At 43.3% G+C, this 25,955-nt stretch overlaps 1 long non-coding RNA gene across 1 annotated transcript in view; it reads left to right on the top strand.

Moving 5' to 3' along the window:
• Positions 1–2,042: 2,042 nt before the first annotated feature.
• The window catches only part of LOC141989623 (uncharacterized), a 55,320-nt gene continuing 31,407 nt past the window's right edge, over positions 2,043–25,955 (top strand). Inside the window, exons 1-3 of the long non-coding RNA XR_012640016.1 lie at positions 2,043–2,088; positions 3,127–3,209; positions 6,359–6,442. This is a non-coding gene — a long non-coding RNA (uncharacterized LOC141989623). The remainder of the gene's footprint in view (positions 2,089–3,126; positions 3,210–6,358; positions 6,443–25,955) is intronic.

Here is a 25,955-nt window from a genome sequence, read left to right as displayed (position 1 = left end):
CTAGTGTCGGAGCTGCAATTGGAAACAAGATCTCCTAGCTCCATGCCGCCTCCCTTTATGAGATCATGCCCATACACCTTCCCCCTTGCCTGAATCATACTTTGCTTTCACACAAGGCTTTCCATATGGCAGATGTTTTCAAACTGTGGACTGCTCAGCCTTAGGGATGTGCCGAGGAATGCTTGGGGGTGGGGGGCAAGCGGCGACTCTGGGTGGGGGTTCGGGGAGGGAGCACCACCTTCACCGCCAACCCACCTCAGCAGGCCATACAGCCTTGCATGTGTCTATTTTTGTCAGTGTTCAGGGCGGAGGGGGGCAACAAAAAATTGTAACTCAAAGTGGGGGCTCAGCTCAAAAAGTTTGAAAACTGCTGCCGTACAGAGTAATATCATATGCTTAACAGGAACTTCAATTGGAGACCCATAACTTTACCCAGTGAGTCTTAAGTCATGCATATATTCTTACTAGAACATGATTTTCTTCATGTCACTCCTGCTCTGCTCCTGCTGTAGGGTGAGTGGTTGTCTTGTGGTTTAAAAGCATAGGAGTGAGAGGCAGAATACCAGGGCTCTAGCCCTGGCTCTTATGAAATTCATTTTATCTTTGTGCCTCCGTTTCAGCAACTTGCAGGATCCAGGTTTATGTGAAACCTGGCTTAATGCTATGAGGTCAAAAAATGTAAGCAGCTGAAGAATGTAAGAATTGCACAGTGGTTAGAGTGCTAGTCTGTGTCCTGAGCAGACAGGCTTTAATTCCTGCTCCACCAGACTTTCTGTGTGATCTTGGGCAACTCACTTAGTCTCCGTGCCTCTGTCAGCTGGGGATGATAATTACTTCCCTATCTCACAGGAGTGTTGTAAGGATACATATATCAAACATTGTGGAATACTTTGTTTCTGTGGGAATGGAGGGCCATAGTTGTACCTAGATTGTATTTACTGCTACAATGTTGCAAGCTCTCAGGATTTTATCCTGAGTTGCATTGATATTTGGTGTTTTTCCGGAAGTCCCAACTCCTGGTGTCAAATGATTATGTGAACATTAGAATCATAGAATATCAGGGCTGGAAGGGACCTCAGAAGGTCATCTAGTCCAACCCCCTGCTCAAAGCAGGACCAATCCCCAATTTTTGCCCCAGATCCCTAAATGTGAGGATTGAACTCACAACCCTAGGTTTAGCAGGCCAATGCTCAAACCACTGAGCTATCCCTCCCACATGTTTGTTTCCATTTTTTAAAGATGTTTCTAGCCCTTATGGTTGCAGAGGAAAGCTTGAAAACATGACGAGTGTGTGTCTTAGAAGCTCATAAAAACCCAGAAGGCAAACAAAAGGGGCTCCAGATTCATCATTTAATCAAAAATCTCATTATTGTTAAGACAATCTCATGAGATTTGGGGCTCTAACTCATGATTTTTTAATGTTTGGAGTTTTCACTACTCTATTTATTGTAAAGAACCTAAAAAATGTTTGTAAATTTTGTTTTAATGCAGCATAAATTCTTTAAGAAGTGAAATAAAGAACTTAATAATACTTTTGCTAGAAAATAGCACACTATGTAGCACTGTCATGTTAAAATTAAACTTTGCTACACACTATAGGAATAGCCAGATTTGGATCCGTATTCCTCAGATGTCTTGGAGGAGTTTGGGTCCATTCTGCAATGTGCTCACGAGCTGACGACTGGGGAATTAGCCCCCTGGTGAAAAGCCATATTTTCCTTCAATATGTGTTAAAAGGCGAGAGAATTAGTTTTCTTACCCTGATTTATCTTAAAAGTTCTGCAGTCTGATGAGATGCATCCCACTCAGGGGGAGGAGAACTTTCTGATCTGCAATAATTACTTATTAACTTGGTTGAATTAACAAGAAAAGCTGAGAAGCTGCTGAGTTTCCACGTGCAATAGAACAAGTGACAGTTCGATCCCTGAAGCTCAGACTGGGATGTGCTCTCCCCTGAGTCAGAGCGCATCTACCTGGAACTCATTTGTGAGCCACATGGAACCTCTGGGGCCTGAGTCTCCTCTCCCATCAGTGTAAGTCTGGGAGTCATTCAACCGAGCCCAATGGAGAAACCTTCACGGAAAACTGGTAAGAAGGGAGATCAGTAGAGTGACAAGGTAGAGAAGCTGCAGCCTGTAAAGTGTTAGGAAGTCCCAGCTGGTCACGTGTTTGCTTAGGACAGAGTGTAAATGGAAGGGGAAACTGGGTCAAAGGGGCATAATGGGTAAGGTGTACCTTCTCCTCTCCAGGCTGGCTAAAGCAAGGAAAGCCTCTGGGGAATTATTGCCCTGTGAGGAAAGGGCCTTAAAAGGACTGAGGAATGGAACCTGTAGTGTATTGTAAACTGTGTTAAAAATTACAAGCTATCACGTCAAATGTAAGGTGTTTCCTGGTCCTGCTTACAGGCTAGTGGACTCTGTAGAAAAGTGTTCAATCTGAGTCAGGCTGCAAAGATCCAGCCTAGAACAAGATGGGTTGAGTCATGCCTCTCTGCTTTAAGGAGCAGCCTGCTTTGTCTCTGTCTGGTTTTGGTTCTTTGTGTGTTAAGGTTATGGATTTTAATAAAGTAGTGTTATCTTGCAACCTTTCAGAAAGAGTATTTAGGTTTTTCTTTAACATCTCTGTTTGTATGCTGTGAAAAATAACACAATCTTATTTCCATTCCCTGGCTGATTAAACCACCTACCAGTTTACATTAGGATTGTAAATTTTGTGGGGCAGGCACAGTGTTTTTGTTATGTAATTGTTAATATGATGGATCTTATCCATCACTGGGGACCGTAGGGGCTACTGCATCATATTACAAAGATAAGAGAACTGGGCTGAATAAGGTGTTGTCTTTGACAGCCATGCACTCTCAAAAATTGAAATGTACAAGGGCTGGAACCTACCAAAATCAAAACCACATTCTTACATTGTGTGGCTCCATGAAAAACCACTCTGAGTGTATGTAACATGTCCTGGCAAAGGATAAAAACAACACTGCAATGAAATGAATTATTACTGCCTGTGTTTATGTGAAAGTGAAATAAATAAAAGAGTCATAATGAGAATGATATTACACTCTCTAGATATAAAGGATATATCATCACAAGGCCACTTGAGGTTTGGTCTCCCTTTCCACAGGTGCAACTTGAACCTGCATTCCTGCATGTAACCCAGGCTTATACAGTGTGGTGCTCTGTCTCCCATGGATTCCTGGACTACGGGTAGGTGGGAAACAAGAATTTTGTTTTGCAACCCGCCCCTGAGATTTTTGAATCTGGTTTTCATTCTGCATCAAAATGAAAATGACTTTTTGAATTTTTTTGTGAACAAATGAAAGAGAGAGAGAGACCGACACTGACCTTCACCCCGGAAAAGCGAAGTGATTGGGGCACTCAACTAAGCTGTGAAAGAGCAGAGGCTTGAACCTGGGTCTTCTACAGCGCCCTACGGCTCAGGCTATCGAGTCAGTCTCTCTGTACCAATGAATATTCACTTTATAAAAAAGTTGAACAGTTCAACATAAGAGATTGAGAGACTGGGGTTATAACAGGATTCAAAAGAGAACTAGATAAATTCATGGAGGAGAGGTCCACCAATGGCTATTATCCAGGATGGGCAGGGATGGTGTCCCTAGCCTCTGTTTGCCTGAAGCTGGGAATGGGCAATAGGGGATGGATCACTTGATGGTTGCCTGCTCTGTTCATTCCCTCTGGGATAGCTGGCATAGGCCACTGTTGGAAGACGGGATACTGGGCTAGGTGGACTTTTGGTCTCACCCTGTCTGGCCGTTCTTATGTTCTTTTGTCTGACTCTATTGTTGAAGTTGCTGCTTCACCTGATGTGGGGCTGGAAATTGAACTTGGATCCCTCACTTCCCAGTTGAGTGATCTGGACTATTGAGGGCAGGGGGAGGCATGTGCCTGCTCACTCAATCTCTCTCTCTCTCTCTCACCAGAAATTCCATCCTGTACCTACGAACCTTCACAATGAAAGGTTTGTCAGAATGACACGCTACAGCCAAAAGGTTCATTTTCAACAAAGAGGCATTTTCAGATGAAAATTTATGGGGAAAAAATCCCAACGAGTGCCAGACTGGCCCATATAGAGGTTTAAATCTATACAGCCTTTGATCATAGAATCACAGAAGATTAGGGTTGGAAGAGACCTAAGGAGGTCAAGGCCAGCCCCCTGCTCAAAGCAGACCAACCCCAACTAAATCATCCCAGCCAGGGCTTTGTCAAACCAGGCGTTAAAAACCTTCTAGCCATAGATGTAACATAGATCTTGTAGCTTGGGCAGTAGAGGTTATGTTTTTTAGTTCAATCGCTGCTGCTGATAATTCCCCCAAGGATATTTTGTTACGATGCACATACAAAAAAACGCGGATCCAAATCAGACAGTTTGCACCTCTACCTGATTTGTGGCCACAATCAGAAAGCCAATTTAGAATAAAGGTCTTGGAAAGAGCTCGTTGAATCAACATAAAATAAAATGGACACCAGTCTAATTTTTTTAATCTAGGGCAACTAAATGCAAACTGTGTATATTATTTTTTGTCCAAACTGGTATGGAGAGAAGACACCACCAGCACTCTAAGTGCTCATGATTGCCATAGTAAACTCTCATGGTGAAATTCACCTGCTACAGAGAGGCAACATAAAGTGTATAGTCTACTCACGTCATTATTAAGCCCTATGGCACTGAACTGACACAATGGTCTCATTTACACTGATGTAAATCTACAGTAACTCTATTGAGTTTCATCATAGTAACTGAGAACAGAATTTGGCCATATAAATATTTTTCCTACTTATACAGAACAGGTGTTTTATCTAGTGCTTCTGCATGATTACATTTGAAGACAATGAGAATTAATTAGACAGTTATGTGCTGAAATTCATGGCTATTATGCAGAATGGCCCCCTGCTAACACACATTCACTCACTCTGTCTCTTTCCTTCACTCATGGGGAGTCTTGAAATCAAAGAGTCAAAACATTAAATTATACTTTGGATGAAGCACTATTGTTGCTGCTGGCTTGGTGCCAGTTAAATCAAGCTGTGCATAAATAGTGCCAAGGAGGCTTTGTTGTTGTTGCTATAATTAATGTAATCTATGAACTGGAAGTCACACTATGGATAACAGTATAAATACTCCAATACTATGCTAGGCTTTTTTTGGTGAACCTCATATTTTGAACAATCTTAAAAAACCTCGGTGATGTTCTCTAATCCCACGTGTAGGTCCTGCACTACATCTGCTTTCCACCCTACACGAAGAAGAGCTCTGTGTTAGCTCAAAAGTTTGTCTCTTTCACCAACAGAACTTGGTCCAATAAAAGCTATTACCTCACCCACCTTGTCACTCTAGTATCCTGGGACCCACACAGCTACAGCAGCACTACAGCAGCATCCTCCCTCCTTCCTTAGAGGTTTTTAAGGTCAGGCTTGACAAAGCCCTGGCTGGGATGATTTAACTGGGAATTGGTCCTGCTTCGAGCAGGGGGTTGGACTAGATGACCTTCTGGGGTCCCTTCCAACCCTGATATTCTATGATTCTATGATTCAAACTGCAATTCTATGTTAGCTACAGTACACGCTCTGGTTTTACCGTTACCAACTGTAAGAGACGGGATTTATAGAGGCTTACAAATATGACAGTTTGCTTCAGTGGAAATCTCTATTGAGCATTGTCTCTTACTTAAGCTATAGAGAAAGAAGACTACAGCGTTACAAATGTATAGGGAGTTTAAAGAGGACAACAGTACTTCACTGTGTGTCTGCAAAAATGTTGAGCAGCATCACTGCCTTTCCTGAGAATAAGATTGCTTTCCTCTAGCTTGAGCTGCTCTCTATGCTCTTTTCTGCACCTACTATCTCCTCTCTTGCCTCACTTGCCAATGCTAGCACAATGAGACTTGATTTCCAGTGGTGAGGGTGATGCTACTGGGAGAAAGAGAGAAGAGAGTAATATCCCATTCCTTACTGTGTGGCACCAACCCATATCTGGCGAATGGGCTGTTAGGGAAATGAAACTCCCAGGACAAGTAAGCGTGCACAGTAAATGCACACACCAAGTATTAATAATGGTGGAAATGGTGCAGATGGGATATGCACGTGTTTAGCACATCCCTACCTTGCCATTATAGAATGCACCTTCTTGTCACAACATAGCACAGAGATTTCAATAGAGTTACAGCGCAGAGATTTGGGTCTTGTGTGTGATATATACTGTGGATATTTCTGGTCCCCAATTATTGTGAATATATGTATTCTCTCTCTCTCTCTCTCTCTCTCTCTCTCTCTCTCTCTCTCTCTCTCTCTCTCTCTCTCTCTCTCCCTCCCTCCCTCTCATATGTCCCTACATACAGGAATTACAAGGTAAAATTCTGTGAAGGAAGCTGGACAATATGTATTATATTGATTCCTTCTGGCCTTGAAATCTAGAGTTGTAGGTAAGGAGGACTCTGTTATTTCTCATTGTGGGAGGGGGCAAAGAGGATTATTCTTGCTGGGCATCTGGCTGTCTTGGATAAAGGTGGGTTCAGATGAATCCCAAGGTATCAATAAAAATCTTTTCATTTCAACATTTGACTCATGTTTCTACAGCTAAGGAAAATCTTGCCTCCCCAAATTATGCTCACATTCTAAAGGACATGCATAGCAAAGCTTAGTCAAAATGAAAACAGAATGCAGCAGAACCTATCAGGGGGAGGGATAGTTCAATGGTTTGAGCATTGGCCTGCTAAACCCAGGGTTATGAGTTCAGTCCTTGAGGGGGCCATTTAGTGATCTGGGCCAAAAACTGAGGATTGATCCTGCTTTGAGCAGGGGCTTGGACTAGATGACCTCCTGAGGTCCCTTCTGATTCTATGAACCTCAGAGTTATGAACACCTCGGGAATGGAGGTAACATTTCACAACTCTGAAATGTTCATAACTCTGAACAAAATGTTATGGTTGTTCTTTCAAAAGTTTACACCTGAACATTGACTTAACAGAGTTTTTAAACTTGACGATGCAGAAGACAAATTCTGCTTTCCCTTAATTTTTAGTAGTTTATGTTTAACACAGCACTGTACACTTACACTTACACTATACACTTACATAGCCCCGTTGATCTAAATATTTTGAAGCACTTTAGAGATATTAAATAATCCAACCTCGGTTCCCCCAGTAAAAATGATATTTTACATTCTTTACAGAGAGGTGAACTGAGACTCAGTAGTTAAGTGACAGGTTTCAGAGTAGCAGCCGTGTTAGTCTGGATCTGCAAAAAGAAAAGGAGGACTTGTGGCACCTTAGAGACTAACCAATTTATTTGGGCATAAGCTTTCATGAGCTACAGCTCACTTTGTCGGAATCTTTCTCTGTTTGCTGTAGAGGATGTTGATCAGGTGATTCCGCGGTTTCTTTGAGAGTGTGTGGCACAAGCTGTCAGCATAGTCTGTGTGGTATGTAGATTGTAATGGATTTTTTACCTTCGGTCCGTTTGGTATGATATCCATCTGTTTGCTTTTTTGTTAGTCTCTACGGTGCCACAAGTACTCCTTTTCTTTTTGCGGATCCAGACTAACACAGCTGCTACTCTGAAACCTGTCATTATGCAAGGCACTGAATTTAGCCGTATGGAGTGGAAATCTATCAACTTCATGAAAAAGCTCGTACAGATACAGACAGACATCATCTTCCTTTCCATATGCAAACAGATGGACATCATACCAAAAGGACTGAAGGTAAAAAATCCATTACAATCTACATACCACACAGACTATGCTGACAGCTTGTGCCACACGCTCTCAAAGAAACTGCAGAAGCACCTGATCAACATCCTCTACAGCAAACAGAGAAAGATTCTGATGAAGTGAGCTGTAGCTCATGAAAGCTCATGCTCAAATAAATTTGTTAGTCTCTAAGGTGCCACAAGTCCTCCTTTTCTTTTTAGAAGTTAAGTGACCTACTCAAGGCCACAGAGCCAGGAAGAGAGCCTATTAGTTCTGGTTCCCAAGCTTTGCTCAAATCACTCTTTCCCTGTCACTAAACAGCCTATCTAAAGACTAACAGCAGATGAAGAGCTGGCAAGATCTGCAGAGCTTGTGTTATCAGTCAGGCAAATGGGCTCTAAATGTCATGCAGACTAATGATATACTGCCCACTCGGGACTGCAGATTGCCCATTAAGGATAGCTAATCGGATAATGATTTAAGATATGTGTTTATGGGCAGAGTGGAGCACTGAAGTCAGTGATACCGGCAAGAGCTGTTCCCTTAATATCACGCATAATATTTTTTCTCAGCAAGAGCTCTGAGAACTGGCTGAGAAACACCAGCTGAAACCCCTCAGTCAGATCTGGACAGCTGTACACATGCCACTGCAGAGTCATCTGCAAGAACACACTTTGTATTCGCTGCTTTCTGTAGTGTGAATAGTGCAGGGGTTGCATTGAGAAGATGTAGCATCATTATCTTGATTTTCCACTTCCTTCATCACTTCTCATGCTTCTGCATTTTCTCCTTTATGCTATACAGTGCTACCGAATGTCAATGAGAGTATTTTGTTCAATGCCAGTTTGCCAATTTTAAGTAACTTGGTCATGGAACCAAATACTTGTATCAAATTCTTTTAAACAGTGCGTGGTCCAAACCAACTCCCTCTATCCAGGCAGTCTTGAACCTTACAATTTAGAGCAAACCAGAACTTCATGGTTCTAGTCCAAATCTAGATTAGATTTTAGACAAAAGCTGTGGGAGGATGGTATGTCGGGTTTGTAATGATATGGTAGGTAATGAATGTGTAAGCAGAGTCAGGATGAGCTCCACCCTGACATCTGGTGGTGAGTTGTGCCAAGTTGTGGAAAAGAACTTCAGGGGCTGATCTCATTTGCATAGGCACACTCACCCCGCCTAGCATGAGCCCATAGCTGCCCAAATGGTCACTTTGGCTGCTGTGGGATCCCCAGTTTCTCTGTTATTGGGGCAGGAAGAATAAATGGTTATTATCCTGATTATGTGAATCAAGGACAGCGGAACTGTACTTGGCCTTTTGTTATGATGGAGGGACTCACCATCAACTAAGTAGCACTCGCTAGGCTCCAAAACTCAGTGAATTGAGAGATGCTGGGGATAGGTATTAATACCTGGTGGTATGGGGTCTTACATGCTAATTGCACTTCCCCCTCTCTCCATTGTGGAATATCAGAGCTAATTTTGATTCCATTAGGAATCTAGTTACAGGCTGCTGAGCTGAATTCACTTTGGGCCAATGATGCCCCAGCACTGAGGCTCCCCTACTACAAGCTGAAATCACAGAAGAGCTAAACTTACTAAGAGGTGAAATCACTGAGTGTTGTGTTAAGTAGCGAGGGAGCCTGAAGATATATTGCTGAGCAGTTTGCGGGACAGCTGGCAGAGCAGAGCGGTTCTTGGAGTAGAGTATTTGCGGGTCGGCTGGAGCGGCTCATGGGACGACTGTCAGAGTGGAGCGATTCGTGGGATGGCTGGTGGAGCAGAGCAGAGTCCCATGGAGAGGTGGGGCAATGGGCTTTGGACCACGTAAGGTGCCCCTTAACCCTCCCACCTCCACCCAGGTTGGGAGGTAAAACTCTGCAGATAAACTTTTGAACTCTGGGGCTGCACTGACCAGGGACAAAGACTTTTGGGGTGTTGGACTTTTGGGACTTTGGGTGATTTTGGGTTGCTGGACTCAAGAATCAAAGGGAAAGGACATGCCCCAATTTGCTTGAGGTGGGTTTTTTGCTCGTGGGTTGTGTCATGAATCCTGTTGGTGGTGTTTCCCCAACATAATGCCACATTGTTTCTCTCTGTTATTAAAAGGCTTTGCTACACTCAGACTCTGTGCTTGCGAGAGGGGAAGTATTGCCTCTTGGAGGCGCCCAGCGGGGATGGTATATATTTGTCCCAGGTCACTGGGTGGGGGCTCGGGCCGGTTTTGCATTGTGTTATTGGAATGGAACCCCTAGATACGGAACCCGGCCCTTGTTGCTGCCAACTCTGATGGGCAGAAGGGTTACACATGCAACATATGGTTGACTTGAGTTCATTTACATCTTAAGCTCATATTTTCAGTGATTAAAAACTTAGTCTAGGCATTTTGAAGAAAGCAGCAGTACATGCCATATAATGACCAAGCAATGGAAGATGCTCTCTAATTATACCACATATGGTTTTCTTGCATATTGAGTTAGATGTGCTTTGCAAACATTACTTTATTTATTATTACAGTAATGCCTAGAAGCCCCACTGAGATGAGGATCCTATTGGGCTAGGCACTATGCAAATGTGTAGTGAGAGATGATCCCTGCCCCAAAGAGCTTACTGTCTAAACATACAAGATAGAGAAAGGGTAAAGAAAAGGGATGCATTAACTGAAGTGTTGTATGTAAGACACAGGAGGTAATTGTCCCACTCTACTTGGCAGTGGTGAAGCCTCAGCTGGATTATTGTGTCCAGTTCTGGGCCACTACACTTTAAGGCTGATGAGGGCAAATTGGAGACAGTCCAGAGGAGAGCTACAAAAATGATAAAAGGTTTAGCAAACCTGATGTATGAGGAAAGGTTAAATAAACTGGGCATGTTTATTCTTGAGAAAAGGAGACTCAGAGGGGACCTGATAACAGTCTTTGAATACGTTGAGTAATGTTATAAAGAGAAAAGTTATCGATTGTTCTCTATGTCAGCTGAAGGTAGGACAAGAAGTAATGAGTTTAATTTGCAGTAAGGGAAATGTAGGTTAGACATTAGGAATAACTTTCTATTTATAAGGATAGCTAAGCTCTGGAGTACGCTTCCAAGGGAGGTTGTGAAATCCTCATCGTTAGAGGTTTTTAAAAACAGGTTGGACAAACACCCATCAGGTTGGTCTAGGTTTACTTGGTCCTGCCTCAGTGCACGGGGCTGGACTTGGTGATTTCTCAAGTCCAGGGGTGGATTTACCATGAAACTTACCGTGCCCTGGCACAGGGTCCCCCAACAACAGGGGGGCCCCGGGCCGTTCACTTCGGCAGCCCGCTCTGCAGGGGCAGAAGCTGTGGGGGGCAGGAGAGCAGGGAGGGAGGCTGACCTGCAGCCTCCGGGGAGCAGGTGGGAGGTACGGGTGGTGGTGAGTGCCGCAAACGTGGGCCACCGGATGCAGGAGGAACACAGGGCAGCCACACAGTAAGGGGAAACAGCTGCTTCTCTCCAGCCGCCGGCTGTGTGGCTGCCCCCTGCTCCTTCTGAGTCCTCCAGTCTGTGTTCACGCCACTCGCCGGGGCGCAGCTCGCGGTGGGAGGCGGCCGGGGGATGGGGCTGGCCGCCGGAACTGGCACAGAGCCCGTGAGCGGGGTGGGCCAGCCGGGGGATGGGGCTGGCCACCGGAACCGGTGTGAAAAAACACCCCGCTGCATGTAGCAAGTTTCAGTGCTGTAAAGCACCAGTGTAGACAGTGCATCAGCACTGGGAGCTATGACCCTCGTGGAGGTGGGCTTTTTAGAGCACTGGGAGAGCTCTCTCCCAGCGCTCTGCCACGACTACACAAGCTGTGGTTTTGCTAGATACAATTGAAAGTGCCTCTTTACAAAATATTACTTATGATGACTTAATTGATGATTTTGTAAAGAAAAAGTATAGAAAAGCAATCTAAATAATTTTTTTTTTCAAATTGAATAAGTTTCTTCAGAGGAAGTTAACTTTTATTTTTCCATTCATACATAATCTATACTTTTTATTTTTACACATTTTTCACATTAGCGTAATGCAAATACGAGCTTTCATCTAGACCAGAAGTTCTCAAAATGTGGTCCGAGAACTCCATTTAGGTGGACCGAGGAAAGGTTATGATGTTTATTTTATAAAGCACTCTTATCGAAAGCACTTTACAATAGTCAGCTAACGGTACAAACAATATTTGAAAAGATCATTAAGTGATCGGCCGAGACCCTCAGCACTTTTCAAGTGGTCTGTGAAAAAAAATTAGACTACAAAAACAATCAAGGTACCTCACTTTTCATTTTCATTTACTTCCTGTTACTTATAATATAGGAGGAGGATGAAGAAAAAAAGTATGAAAAACAAGGGGTTGGGGGAGATAAGAGAGAATGTTCTTTTTCTTGGCTGAGTCCCGTGGGGGGCTCTCAAAAATGAAGCTGAGCACAGGGCCCCACTAACTCTAAATCCGCCACTGCTCAAGTCCCTTCTAGCCATTTGTGGTTCTATGGAAATACAAAGAGATGATTGTCAAATGTCACATTAGCTCCCCAAATATTTTAATATGCTTTGTTTTAAATAATGAATCCTCAAAATGCCCCTGTGAGGAAGTTAAGCAAGCACTATGATAGCCCTTCTTCAGACTGGAAAACGGAGGGATGGAAGTGAAATGATTTGCCCAAGTCAATAGGAAGTCAGAGTGTGTATTTTGAACTAGAATTGGGTGAAATGTTTCAGACAAATAGTTTATTCACTGAAGAATGCAGTTTTGGTCAATCCAAAACTATTCATGAATTTGGTACATGTATTTCTGACCATTCACAAAATGGTGATGCTGCTCTACCTCCCCCTCCCCCGACTCATAGTCCTTAGCCCCAGGGTAGGGCATGCCTGGGGGCTGTGGCAGAGGCAGGTTTGAATCCCCGTTCTAGAGCTGACACAACAAGAACTTTCCTGATTCACCAAATATTTTTTAAAAATTCAATTTCGGTTCAGCCCAAACCAATTTTTTTTCCACATTTTTTGGAACTGCCACTCAACTAAAAAATTAATTATTCACCCAGCTCTAATTGGAACACAGGAGTTTCTGCCTCCCAGCCCTGTGCTGACGTCACTAAGAACAAGCCCTTCTGTTTGCATATCATCTTTTAAAAATGCAGTCCTTTTATTATTTTGTTTAAGATAATATCTGAACACTTGGGCTTTTTTTTTAAAGTATAGGTATGTCTTCAACATGGGGCTTATTTATGATGTCAGCTTTTTTGAAAGGGAGGAGGACTGAGAAAATATGCAGTGAAGCTAGTGATAATATTCAGCCCAGAGATGCACCTGCTGGTCTTGCTCTACTACCAATGTTTCACTTTGGTAGTTTGCCTCCAGAAATCCCATCTCTGAGACCCAAACAGCTAAGGTCTGCCACTTAGGCAAATCTTTCAGAAAATGGTTTGTTTTTTTCTTAAAATAAAGTCTACAGATGTCTGAGCAATGCTCTATTTTAATGTGATGCTTCAAGTTTCTTGATGGATGATGTGACAATAGGAATGGTCATTACATCATATGTTCTAAATACATTAGTGAAAGGACTGATTTGCCCCACATGCATAACAAGGCTCAGATTCCCTCCCCAGGGTTTGGTGATTTCATTATCAATCCAGGAGAGCAGTGTTCCAGTAGTGTAATGTTAGCAGAACCGCCAACATTTTCCAGCCTGATTTTCAGAGCACCTGCAGCTTTCGTTGTCCTTGACTTCAACTGGAGTCGAGTGCTCAGCACATCTGCAAGTCCGGGCATTAGTGTATGCAGAGGTTTGGTGACTTTAATAATCTCTCTTTTATCATAGTGGAAAAATTAACAAAATATTGCCCCTTACAAATTTGTGTTCGGGCTAAATTTTGCTCTTGCTTAATCCAGTGGGCAGTGGAATTACTCCACACAAAGTCAAAGGAGTCATTATGAATATGCATTGATATAAATGAGGGCAGAATATGGCCCATAGAATTAATAGTTCTTTTGAAGCATCTATTTTAAAATTACAACCCACCTCTCTTTTGAATGCTGCTCAAATAATCTCAAATCCAAAATCAAAATCTCAAGCAGAACTGCCAAGTGTCCCTTGATTTAATGCAAAATCATAAATAAGCCCAGATGCACTCAGTATTGGACCCAGGTGTACTCAGAAAGTTGGGGAATTTTAATGAACTGTTTGACATACATCGTCTGAGATTTGACACAGGAATTTGAAAGCAGGTGCAATGAGGTTTGTCTGATCGTGAACACTTCTCCTAGATGTATTGCAAACCATCAGACTTTTCTGAATGTATTTGCCATGGATAAAACTTTCAAAAATGCCTATGTCCCTTTTTCAGAAGTGACCCAGGCACTTCAGATACACTAAGTCCTGTTGACTTTCAGTGAGACTTAGGTTCCTACGTGATTACATCACTTCTGAAAACGGGATTTAGGATCCTGGATTACTTTGAGATTTGAGATTTGTACTTTATATCTAGCGCTAAGAGAACATAATGACTAAAATGGACTTCAAGATACTATTGGAAGAACTAGGAATACAAGGAAAAATGAAAGGAAAAAATGGCTACTGTGTGTATCAAGTTCTATGTAAACAGAGTAGAAGAAAGATTACAATCCTTCTTCCTGCTCGCTTTATTTGGCCAAAGGACAGTGGCCTTATTTCCCATTCTTTCTTGAATTATTTTTTCTACTATGTACTCTCTTGATCACACTGCATTCATGTAGTTTTCTGATTAGCACTCAGAACATAACTACAGCAGATAAGTGCATAGAGCCAGATCATCAGCTGTAGTAAATCAGCATGGCTTCATTAACCTCAGTGGTGTTATGTTGATTTATTCCATCTGAGAATCTAGCCCACAAACACTAGCTGCTAAAGAGCCTGTGAGAAGTTTCCATGATTAATGGCAATATTAGCAGTTACACTAATTTTAGTTTCTGTACTGACATCATTAGGTCTCCAATGGGAATTTTACCTCTGTTAGGTCTGCAGGGATTAGCCATTATTAGTACTGGTCAGATTTTCTCCATATCTTGCCTTCTACTCAGAAGACTGGAATTACTGGAGCTCAGAAATAATGGACCACACTGCGGAATGAAAAGGATAAACAATGTGAGAAAGAATTGCTGCACCAGAAACAAAGCCCCTATATCCATTTCATGAGAACCCAATTTCATTTCAAGGGCCACTAGTCAATTTTCAGCGGATTTGAGCAGGCCTGCTAAATTGGGGAAGGAATGTATTTGTTACCACTGGTTGAAGCTACTATGTTGTTTTTAAACCAGAGTTAATATCTGGTCTCTATCAATAATAAAATAGAAAGACACTTAATTTCTGAGTATGTATCATAGAAATTCAGGGTTGGAAGGGACCTCAGGAGGTCATCTAGTCTAACCCCCTGCTCAAAGCAGAACCAATCCCCAATTTTTGCCCCAGATCCCTAAATGGCCCACTCAAGGATTGAACTCACAAATGTGGGTTTAGCAGGCCAATGCTCAAACCACTGAGCTACCCCTCCCCCACAGTAGAGAGATTTATGATGGATTTAGTGGGATGCCAAATGCCTCGATTATTTTCTTGAGTTAGATAAACTGAAATTGAACTACAGACTCAAAGATGACAGGTCAGATCTCTGAAGGACACATGGCTTTTGGTCCTTCAGTTAGTCTGAGTATATTGAGGGTTGTTTTTTAATTGAGGTTTTTTGTTAATACCGTCTAATGTTTCTATTTTAAGATGAAGCATGGAATTCTCTTTATAAGGTTACTTAAAGGGGTCTGTAAGTTATCAAGCTTGAGTTTGAGACATACTTTAGTTTCCTTTGTTAGGGTTTTGTTTTTGTTTCTGATAATATTTAGAGTCCCAATCTAAAAATAAAATAAATAAGGCTAAAAGGGGCAAAAATAGAAGCTTGCTCAAAGACTGGGAATAGGCAGGAAGAAGGCAAAGAGATTTGGAAAAAATTGAGTTTGTACTTTGTTTTATTATCTTATTCCAAATTTTGCTTTTTGTCTGTATGATTCTTCTCAAAGGAAGAAAGAAATGTGAAGAAAATTACAAACTGTAAGAAAATGGTAGAAAGAAAAATATCACTTTCCTTTTTAATTTTTTAAATATCATGGGATGCTACCAATTGTGAACCCTAAAGAAAGGCCCCAAAAAGGGATTCCCAGATGAATATACCAATGCCCTATGCATTATAGATTTAAAAATTTGATTCCACAATATTTATAACATCAGTTCCTGGATTTCAATGAAGGATCAATATGTAGATTACAGCTGGTTGGAAAAATGGGTTTTTCTTCTGTGGAAAATGTTGACTTTTTTTGTCTCAGAATCAAAAGTTTATTTTCAGAAATGCAGCTGCAGTGCCTCATGGGAGCTGAAGTTTGGGCACCTTATTCTCCTCTGTGGCCAGACTACATCTCCTATGATCCACCAGTGTCTTGCTGAGACACCCAGATATATCATGAGAGTCTGTGGCCATGGTACTTCATGAGAGATGTAGTTCAGTTGGGGAACCAGGTCCAAAGAGGGGAATGTGGGCATGAGGCATCTGAATTATACCTCCCAGGAGGCACCATGCTGGCATTTCCAAATCAAATTTTTTCAGCTTTCGGTCAAAGCCTCCAAATGTTTGGGGTTTTTCACTTTTCAGCAAAATGTTGAAACTTCCCATGGAAAGCAGACACATTTCACCAATAAAATAAAATAGTTTAGTCAAAACCCCAATTTTTCTGTCTAAATAATTTTGGTGGAAAATTTTCAACCAGCCCAAATGTAGATTCTTACAGTGCAACAACAGCCCAGAATAATTACTGGATAATCTCAAATGAACAAATAATAATGCTTTCTATGGGTGAAACCTCCCCTTTTGCAGAAGGTGCAGCACACAAAGGGAATTCAGTAGGGCATGTGCCTTGGGTAGGTGTTTAGTAAAAGAATGATTTTTCCCCTGTAAGATACATTTAATGATAGACCAGTCCCAATCAACATCGCATTTTCCTTCAAAAACCTATTCAGTGTAATTGCACAATAACTGGTAGGTTGCATTGATAACTGGAGGCAGGAAGCTTTCTAAAATAAACTATGAATAGGAACATAGGAACTGACACACTTGATCAGACCCAAGGTCCCTCTAATCCAGTATCTGTCTCATAACAGCTAGCACCAGATGCTTCAGAGGAAGGTATAAGAAGCCTGCACTAAGCAGATAAGGGATAATCTGCTCCCACATTAGGTCTCATCCTGGTCTCTAATAATTAGAGAGTGAAGCACAAGGTTTAATATCCTTTTGAAAAATTTTATAATTAATAAATTGATTAATAAATCAATAAATTGATCTTCTCGTTATTCATATAAATCTCCAATTCCTTTTTGAATGTTGCTAAGCTCTTGGCCTCAGCAACCTCCTGTGGCAATGAGTTCCACAGTGTAATTACACATTGTGTGAAAAAAGTATTTCCTTTTATCAGTTTTGAATTTGCCATCTTTTAATTTAATAGTTGATAATACTCCTAAGAGGGTAAACTATTTTCAGATATTTGTAAACAAAATCTGGAGTAGAAGAATGTACAGCTGTAGTCTCTGGGTTTATCAGATCATAAGTATGTTACATTATTAATATTATTTGTATTGTGGTAGCACCTAGGCGCTCCTGTTATGGACCAGGACTGCAAAGTGCCAGCTGCTGTACAAACACAGAATCAAAAAACAATCTGTGCCCTAAAGAGCTTGCTCAATTTGATGACCAAATTCAAATCAACAACTAAATCTTGGCACTTAAACTCATTAGAACAAAAAAAATACAGAAAACTTGTAAAAACTGAAAAAAGACCATTATCAGTAATGTCAAGGACTCAAAGCTATGTTAAGGGGTGGACTAACTAGTTATGTCTCCAGACAGGGGGGAAAAAACATTATGGGATCAGAAACCAAAAAGACCTGGGAAAATTTAGAATCTTATATTAAACACAGAAACCATTTCTTCTGTATATCAAACAATAAAAGTGAACAACTCAGATATGCTAAACAATGATATTTTGAATATAGCAACAAAGGCAGAAGGGCCTGGTCTACTAAAAGGAAGCAAGTGAACTATAGAATGGTAAAAATAAAACTCCCTAAATCATTTAAAATTCATGAAGACAGTAAGTAAATTACTGAAGCGTTTTGCTACATTTTACCAGATACTTTGTGAAGAAGAACAAGAAGAGCCAGATAAGAGTAATGAACTTGCGAAATTCTTGACTAGCCTCAGAAACATACCAATGTTAAATGAAGCACAAATAGAATAGCTTAATACCAGCAAGTACAAAGGGGTCAGTTTTAAATTCAGAAGTGTCAGTTTCTATCTGAAAATATTTTTTTAGGAGAGTCTAAGGTAGCTTTATTGTCTCCAGTCATAACAGGCACTGGCCTGAATGTGAGCACTTGGCTTTTGTGGCTGTGCCACTCACGAGTAGGGTCAGTTGCTCCTTTTTCCAATGTGATCACCCTCTGCCAAGCAATAAGCGATGTCCAGGGCATTGCAGGTTGGCTTCCCACTAGAAGAGAAATTGATGATGCACAGATTGGGTATATTTACACACTTGTTTTTATTTACACACATACAAATACACACACATTCTCAGTCCTGGCAGAGGTGTGGTCAAAAAATATGCAGGGAAATCCCTTATTTCAGGAATCTCAGCCCAACACCATTACACTGGTGCATGTATGCGAGTGCTAGCCTATGTTCGTGCTGGCTCATGCCAGCCAAACCTGCCTTGAGAGTCCCCATTGGTTTGCTTTGCTAAACACACAGAATACTGTGTACACTTGTCTTCCCACTTGCTCTTCTAGGTAGGCGAGGTTAGTGCTACCTCTTCAGAGGTCATATCCTAGTGTTCTGTGCATTACATGGAGACACTCTAGGAACAGCTTTGTGGTGTGTTGTTGATACTCTTCCCTGCCTTCACACATTTGCTGTTGACACCTCCGGATCACGTTGCCCCTCACTTTTAACCGTGCAAAGGTGGGTCGAAGTCATGGATCAGTTGGATGATGTGGTCCTGCTCTGTATTTCAGGACAACGTTTATGCAGTGGACTAGGTGCTCAGCAAACACTGGATGGCATTTAAGCAGCATTTTGTGACACATCCAAGTCAGTAATCCTGGAGGGAGAAAGAAAATTCATTTATCACACAGTGGGACAGATATGTTGAACGCCGCTACTGTAATGGAATCTGTTTTGGTTTATTGTAGCTTCTGGCGCGGAAGAACTAGCATGGGGGTAGTGGGATCACATCATCCTGGAGAGCTGGGATGACCAGCAGTGGCTGCAGGACTTCTGCATGAGGAAACAGACCTTCATGGAGCTATGCGAAGCGTTTGCACCAAGCCTCCAGTGTTGGAACACTCAATTTAGGGAAGCCAGGCCCGTTCAGAAGTGGGTTGCTATTGCCTTGTGAAAGATGGCTACACCAGGTAGCTTGCAGGTCTGTTGCAAATCACCTGGAGTTGCGGCTGTGGAGGTTTGTGAGGCAATTAACACTGTGGTTTGGCATAAGAAACATACCTGAACTAATAACTGGTTTTCAGAGTGTGGGGTTCCCGAACTGTGCAGGGGTCATCAGTGGCTCTCATGTGTCCACAGTTTGTCTGCTGTAAGGGCTGAGTGTAAGAATCTGCAGGGCAGGAACCTGAGACTATGAGGGTTGTGTACCGCTAATGCTGCCACATCACCAGTGGAGGCTCAGGCTAGACTCCCACAGGAGAGCATGTTAGGCTGGGCTTAGTGAAAAGTACCACCCAGCAGGACTCGAGTGGCAGCCCCTTGCAGGCCACTGATTGGTTGGTATCAATACTTAAACCAGAATGCTATGATGGGAAGCTGTCTGAGCAACAATGCAGACTGCCTGACTGTCTCTGCTCCAGACCCTGCTCACAATAGATCCTAGATTCCAGATTCTGACCCTGGTTTGTCCTTGGTTTTGCTCTTTGATTGTTGTCTGTAACCTGGCACTTAGCCCTGATCTCCTGATAACCTGACCCTGCCTGCCTCCTGATGCCTGACTCTCGGTTTGCCCTATGGCCTGTCTTGGACTTGGACCTCCTGGTATCTGACATGGCCTGATCCCCGACTCCTGGTCTGACCACCCTTGTCCCAGTCAAGACCGTGAGCATGTGAACCACAAAGGCTTCATTACCATCATTCTGCAAGGCGTGGTAGATCACAGAGAGATTCATGAATACCTGTCAGGAGCACAGGAAAGCCAGGGCGCGGAGAGGGTCAGGCTGTACTTGAAGGGTGAAGCAGGGACTTTACTCTTCAGAGATGATATTGTGATGAAAGGTGTATCTGTGCCAACTTTTATTTTTTATTATGCCCTGCTTACTCACTCATGAAACCATACCTCTGCGTTGGTAGTCCTGGAAAAAGACAATTCACTTTCAAGCTCGGTAGCTGTCGGATCGTGGTGGAGTGTACATTTGGCAGGCTCCAGCCTCATTGGCATTGGCATCCGGCGGGGTTTGTCGGCAATGTGGAGAGCTCTGTTTATACGTGCTTAGCATTGCACAACATCTGTGAAGGTAAAGGTGAGTATTTCCATGACAAGTAGGCTCAGCACACTTTGATTTGCAAACTCTGTAAAGTTGCTGGTGGACATCAGCTCTGCTGAAAAGTAGGGTGTGTTCCAGCACAGAAAACATCCCCACAACTTTCCCCATCCCTGATGTGTATCACTCAGGGCTACTCTACACTAGAACTGCTGCAGCAGTGCCGCTGTACTGACGTGGCCGTGCCGCTGAAGTGCTGTTAGTGGTACACTACACCAGGTGAGTGTCACTCACGTCACTTGGGGGCTGGCTTTTTCACACCTCCGAGTGACTTAAGTTATACCAAAGCAAGTGCTAGTGTGGACAAGCCCTAAGATATTTCTCAACTTTGGGGGAGATTTCCACCGTCATCCCAGCAAAATTTCCTACACCATTCAATGAGTCTCCTCCTACAACCAAGGACATCCGTTCACCATACGCAAGACAGAAAAGACACACGCAGTGAAATAAATTTTACTGAAACGGTGAGGTAGATGGTCAAATGTGTTTGTTTAAAAAAAAGATGTAATACGAATAAGTAGAAGAACCTCTGTGTACAACTCAATCTTGACAGGCAGAGGATATCACAATACCACACAAACACAGAGATGTCCCAATGAGAGCAAAATATTTCTCAGGCCAGCGTATTAAAAAAACAACAAAACAATTTCACAAGCAGTTTTCTGTACACTGTGTCAGAAGTCAAGAATTTGAGAACTTTTATGTTGCTTCGTTTCCAAAGGAGAAAAATATCAACTGAGAATTGCCCTGAAATTTTAATCTCTTTGAATAGTTAACCTCCTAGTCAGTTGGGAGAATGGTGAGGCAGGATGGCTCTGGAGGTCTCTGAAAAGGGACTGCAGATGCTGGTAATTGTGGATTTCCTAGCACATCTGCAGGCCCAGCTTTGTCCTCCTGCCTGGTCAGGGGGAGGTTTGGTTGCAGAGCTCCCAGTGCAGCTGCAACGTGGCCTGCAAATGGAGGAGGAGGAAGAGGAGACTCATGAGCTGGTCCTGGGGCCTTAGCAGGCAGATACTGGACTCTGTTGCACGTCAGTCCAATTTAGCGTGACCAGATGTCCCAATAAAACCGGGACTGTCCCGATTTTTAGTTCTTTGCCCTGTGTCCTGACCGACGCCCGGTCAGGACGTCATTTGTCCCAATATTGTGGCTTTGGCCGCTCCCGCATTTTTTTTCCTTCGGCAACTCGGCTCCAGATCCCCCTTTTTTTTTTGTTTTGGCAACTCTGGCAGCTTTTTTTTTTCCCTTCCCCCAGGTGTCCCGGTATTTTGTCCATTTCATCTGGTCACCCTAGTCCAATTAGCCATTACATAAAAGTATGTTCCCGTTCTGTACGTGGCCTCTCCTCTTCCACGGCCACAAACCTCTTCTTCTGCTGCAGAACCGGCTCTTCTTACCCTCAGGAACTCAAACCGCTCCTGATTTCTCTGCTCTATCGCAGCAAACATGGCCCTTCTATGTCGTCTTCTGCCCTCTCTGGGGTTCTGCTCCTGCCCTGTTGGTGGGATGGTTTCGCTTTCAGGAGTTGAAGGCATTGCCAATTGAATAAGAAAGAGAGCATTATATTTTGGGCCGGGGTAAATCTAAGGACTTTCTCCAACAATCTAAGGACTTTTTTTTTTTTTGCCAGAAGCTGGGAGTGGGCGCTGGGGATGGATCACTTGATGATGACCTGTTCTGTTCGTTCCCTCTGGGGCACCTGGCATTGGCCACTGTTGGAAGACAGGATGCTGAGCTAGATGGACCTTTGGTCTGACCCAGTATGGCCGCTCTTATGTTTATATAACTTAACTTTGCTTTAGGAAGCAGCGATTTTGATACCTTTAAACATTTAAGGAATGCAATCCATCTCCACAATCTGTGCCCTGATCCTTAGAACGCTGTGGCTGCTCATGAGATACAAACACACTGAATTTTTAACAAATTTAAATGCTCACCATATCATCGGCGAGTGGTGGTGCTGGGGTCGGGGGTGGAGGGTGATGATTCCTTCCTGGGGCTCTGTTACCAGTTAAATATTTTCCCTATAAGGCTGCTCTACCTTTGGAGGATACAGTGTTATTTCAAATACCTGAATGGAAAACAGAAGTGGCTGTTCAAATCCTGTGGTGGGGATCCCCCAATCTGTGCCAGGAAGATGTCTGTGAGAATGTTCCCCTCATTACATGTTAACGAATGGAGAGGTTTGATGAGTTATAAAGGTGCCCAGACAGTTCTGCCCTCCCACTGACCCTTCAGGACCACTTAAGAGTTCATGCTGAATGAAAATTTGCTTGATCAGGCTTCCAGGACTGGGAGAAAATTAGACTGGAAAGCAACATAATTTTGTGCTAGCGTAACACCGACAGACCCCCATCATCGGCAGGCAGGATCGAACCTGGGACCTCTGGAGCTAAATGCATGAACCTCTACTACATGAGCTAAAAGCTACGGCTGTTACCTCAGGCTGTAGAGCAGACTCATTAATCTCACTCTAAGTGGTCTTGGTGCCACCAGATGGGACAGAACACCACACCCAGAAGGTGTGTGGGTTACACTAGGATGGGGGGGCTTTCATCCAAGAGGAGACTTGACCCACACACATCCCCTACCCATCCCTGAGATCCCTGCCTAGGTGCCTGACTGACCACTGTAAAAAATGGAGAGGAAAGGGATGACAGACTGCAAATTTTCTGGGTCCCAGGACAGTTATTATAGCGCTGCAAAACTTCCCCTCAGACAGCTTTAAACCCTGGTTTCTGCTCCACCATGAGACTGGACTGTAACTCCCCTTCTCCACATGGCCCCAGAAGCCTGCCTTGCTGCTAGGAAGGAAAGGGAATAGAAGGGTGAGACATTGCCACTTTACTAACTTTCCTGTGACCCAGAACGGCAGTGGAAATCTTTCCCTCAGCCAGCTCTAAAGGTCCAAACCTAAGCCACGCACCTGAGACTCTTGCTGCCTGACAGGTGGCTGAGAAACGGACAGACACAGAGTCACACTGTTGTTGGTTTTTTTTCCTTTCCAAAGTATTTACATAATGTGGTCTGCAAGGCAAGCCACGTACCCTGTAATTGTGGTTCTTCAGAAGTGTTTGAGAAACCTGTCTTGCCGGAGGATTATTTTGGGGCCGGGTGTAGCAGGGGCTGACTGGAGGGGGAACGGTGGAGGAGGTTTGTAGGGACATGGGGTGGGACAGTGGTGTGGCTTCAGCACTGTACTGCATATACACAGAGACACAGAGCAATGCATGGCCTATTATCCAGGGAGGAAAAAATGTGCACATAAATTCAAATGCCCTTGGTTTTAAAAGTTGAAATTTGCCACCGACACAAGGCAGGAGTTTGGGGGCAGGGCGGAGGTAGGTTGTTCCAATTTACCAGAGTGGGGTTCTGGTCCCTGTCAAGATACCAGTCCCTTTTCAGGGTTCTCAATGAGGGTTTCTTCAACCTGCACCTCTGGGAAGAATCATCTCTTCCTCACCTTCCAGGATTTTGATGTTCCCCGCTTCCTCTTCACCCTCTCCCTCATCACGGTCCTGTCGGATGGTCGGCCTGGCTGGGTTCAGCAGGGGAGAGTGAGCCACGGCAGGCTCAGTACTGGCGGCCCGTGAGAGCACATGGTCCAATTCCTCATAAAACGGGCATGTGGCATGAGCCCTCGTGGACTGAGTGGTAGCATCATGGGCTTTCCTTCGGTGCTTCATCCGTTCCGGGCACTGAACAGCAGTCTGGTGAATGCCCGACTCCTCCAGTTTCCCTCAGTGTCATCGTACATGTGGATGTTCCTGCTGCTATAGCCAAAATCATGCAGGATGCTGTACTCTACCCAGACTTTTACTGAAACTCCGGTATGCTCTGGGAGCCAGCTAGTTGCCCTCAGAGCTGTAGCCTTTTTCATCTGTCGTAGTGAACTTTCCAGGCTGCAGCAGAATGCAAGTGAGATCTGGTCAGTGCAGCATACAATTACCATGGCATACAGGGGGAAGGGACCTTTATAGACTGTCTGAGACTCAGGAAGAAATGGGTACAGTACATTGTGGCAATGGGAATGGAGAACTACTGAAACTCAAGACTAGGTACCCACTCCTCTCCCCATTCCACACAGCAAAGTAGGCCAGGTATGAGGCTAGCCACAGCTAACATGTGCCTTTACCCACACTTCAGTGAGCTAGCTGGTATGGCATCTACTCACACTGAGATGTGCTTTAGGGGATTGAGTGTGAACAATAGGGGGGTAACTGTACTGCTAGACATGTGTAGAGTGCCTAGTGGGACATACCTTTACTTTCCCCTCTTCTCCTCCCCACTAGAAAAGGGGAGACAAAAATCTTCTTTACTTTTTCCTTCTCCTCCCTCCAGCCTGCCCTGGAAAAGGAAGGGTGAATGTAAAAATGTAGGAATTGCAGGGGATGGGGAATTCCAAACAAAAAAACTCTTCAAAAGGGAAAGAGATTTTTTATTTCATCTTACACTTTTTTTCATTGAAAAATGGAAGGGGGGAAATTGAACAAAATGAGCAAGTAGCTTTCTTCAAAAACTTCTCCCGGGGGACCGGGGGAGGGAATCAATCAGCTCTGATCAATGTGTATATCTTTTCTCCTTATGCTTCCTCTCAGGGGACACATTTAGAACTGGATAAAGTGCTTAGAACATGTTTCAGTTTGGTCCAATGTCTCCAAATCCCTTCCACGTCCTTCATTTTCCTTTCCTAACCACCCTCTTTAAAAAATATCTCTTTAAAAAGAACTGCAGGTAAAGGAAAGAATGAGAAATGGCATCTGACATTCAACAGGTTTCCAGGTATTAGGCCAATATTTTCAAAAGTGACTAGTGATTTTTTTGGGGGCGGTCCTCAGTTTCTTGGATGCCCAACTTGACCACTGTAAGGATCCGGATTCCAGAGGGGAGGTGCTCAGCACTCTCTGAAAGTCAGAGTCCCTTAAGATGTTCCTTCCTGGACACTCAGAAACTGAGTCAACAAAAATCACTAGTTACGTCTAAAAAAAAAAAAAATTAGACCTGAATATTTAGTGAAGATCAATAAAAGAATAGAACTGTATATCACAAATATGGAGTGAAAAGGCTGTAATAACAATCTGCTGCATTTTTCATGCAGGCATCTCAAAAAGTATTTCACAACCATTAATTAAGCCTCCCAGCACTCTTGCCAAATGACCGAGGCACAGGGAAACAAAGCGTCTTGGCCAAGGTCACAGAACAAGTCTGTGGCGAGACCCAGGAGTCTCTGCATTCCAACAGCTACATTCTCTGCTGGTGTAAGAAGCAACAATGCTGTTGATGAATAGGAGTTGGCATGAGGCCCACTGTTCTAGCCTCTATAAATCGCACCAGTCTAATCTTTGGTAAATCTAAAGTTTTTCTTAGGTCTGATCCAGTATCTGATTTCAAATGCCAGCTCTGATCACCAGACTGCGTTTATGATTCCTAATGAAAGGTCATTTCCTTTGAGGATTATTTCTTGACCTACTGGAAAAATGTGTAGAGGAATGTTTAGAGATGTTGCATGCTTGACTGCACAGAACAACAAACTGGCAAGGAAGAAGGGGGGAAAGTATCTTAATGGGGTACGCTCCTACGAACTGTGTTCATTCTGTAATTGGACTTTCTTCATTTGAAATCTGACATCTTTGGA

This window comes from Natator depressus, chromosome 1, assembly GCF_965152275.1.
Source record: "Natator depressus isolate rNatDep1 chromosome 1, rNatDep2.hap1, whole genome shotgun sequence".
Classification (NCBI taxonomy): Eukaryota; Metazoa; Chordata; order Testudines; family Cheloniidae; genus Natator; species Natator depressus.
The sequence above is the reverse complement of the archived record's forward strand: the minus strand, read 5'-3'. Positions and strand labels throughout refer to the sequence as shown.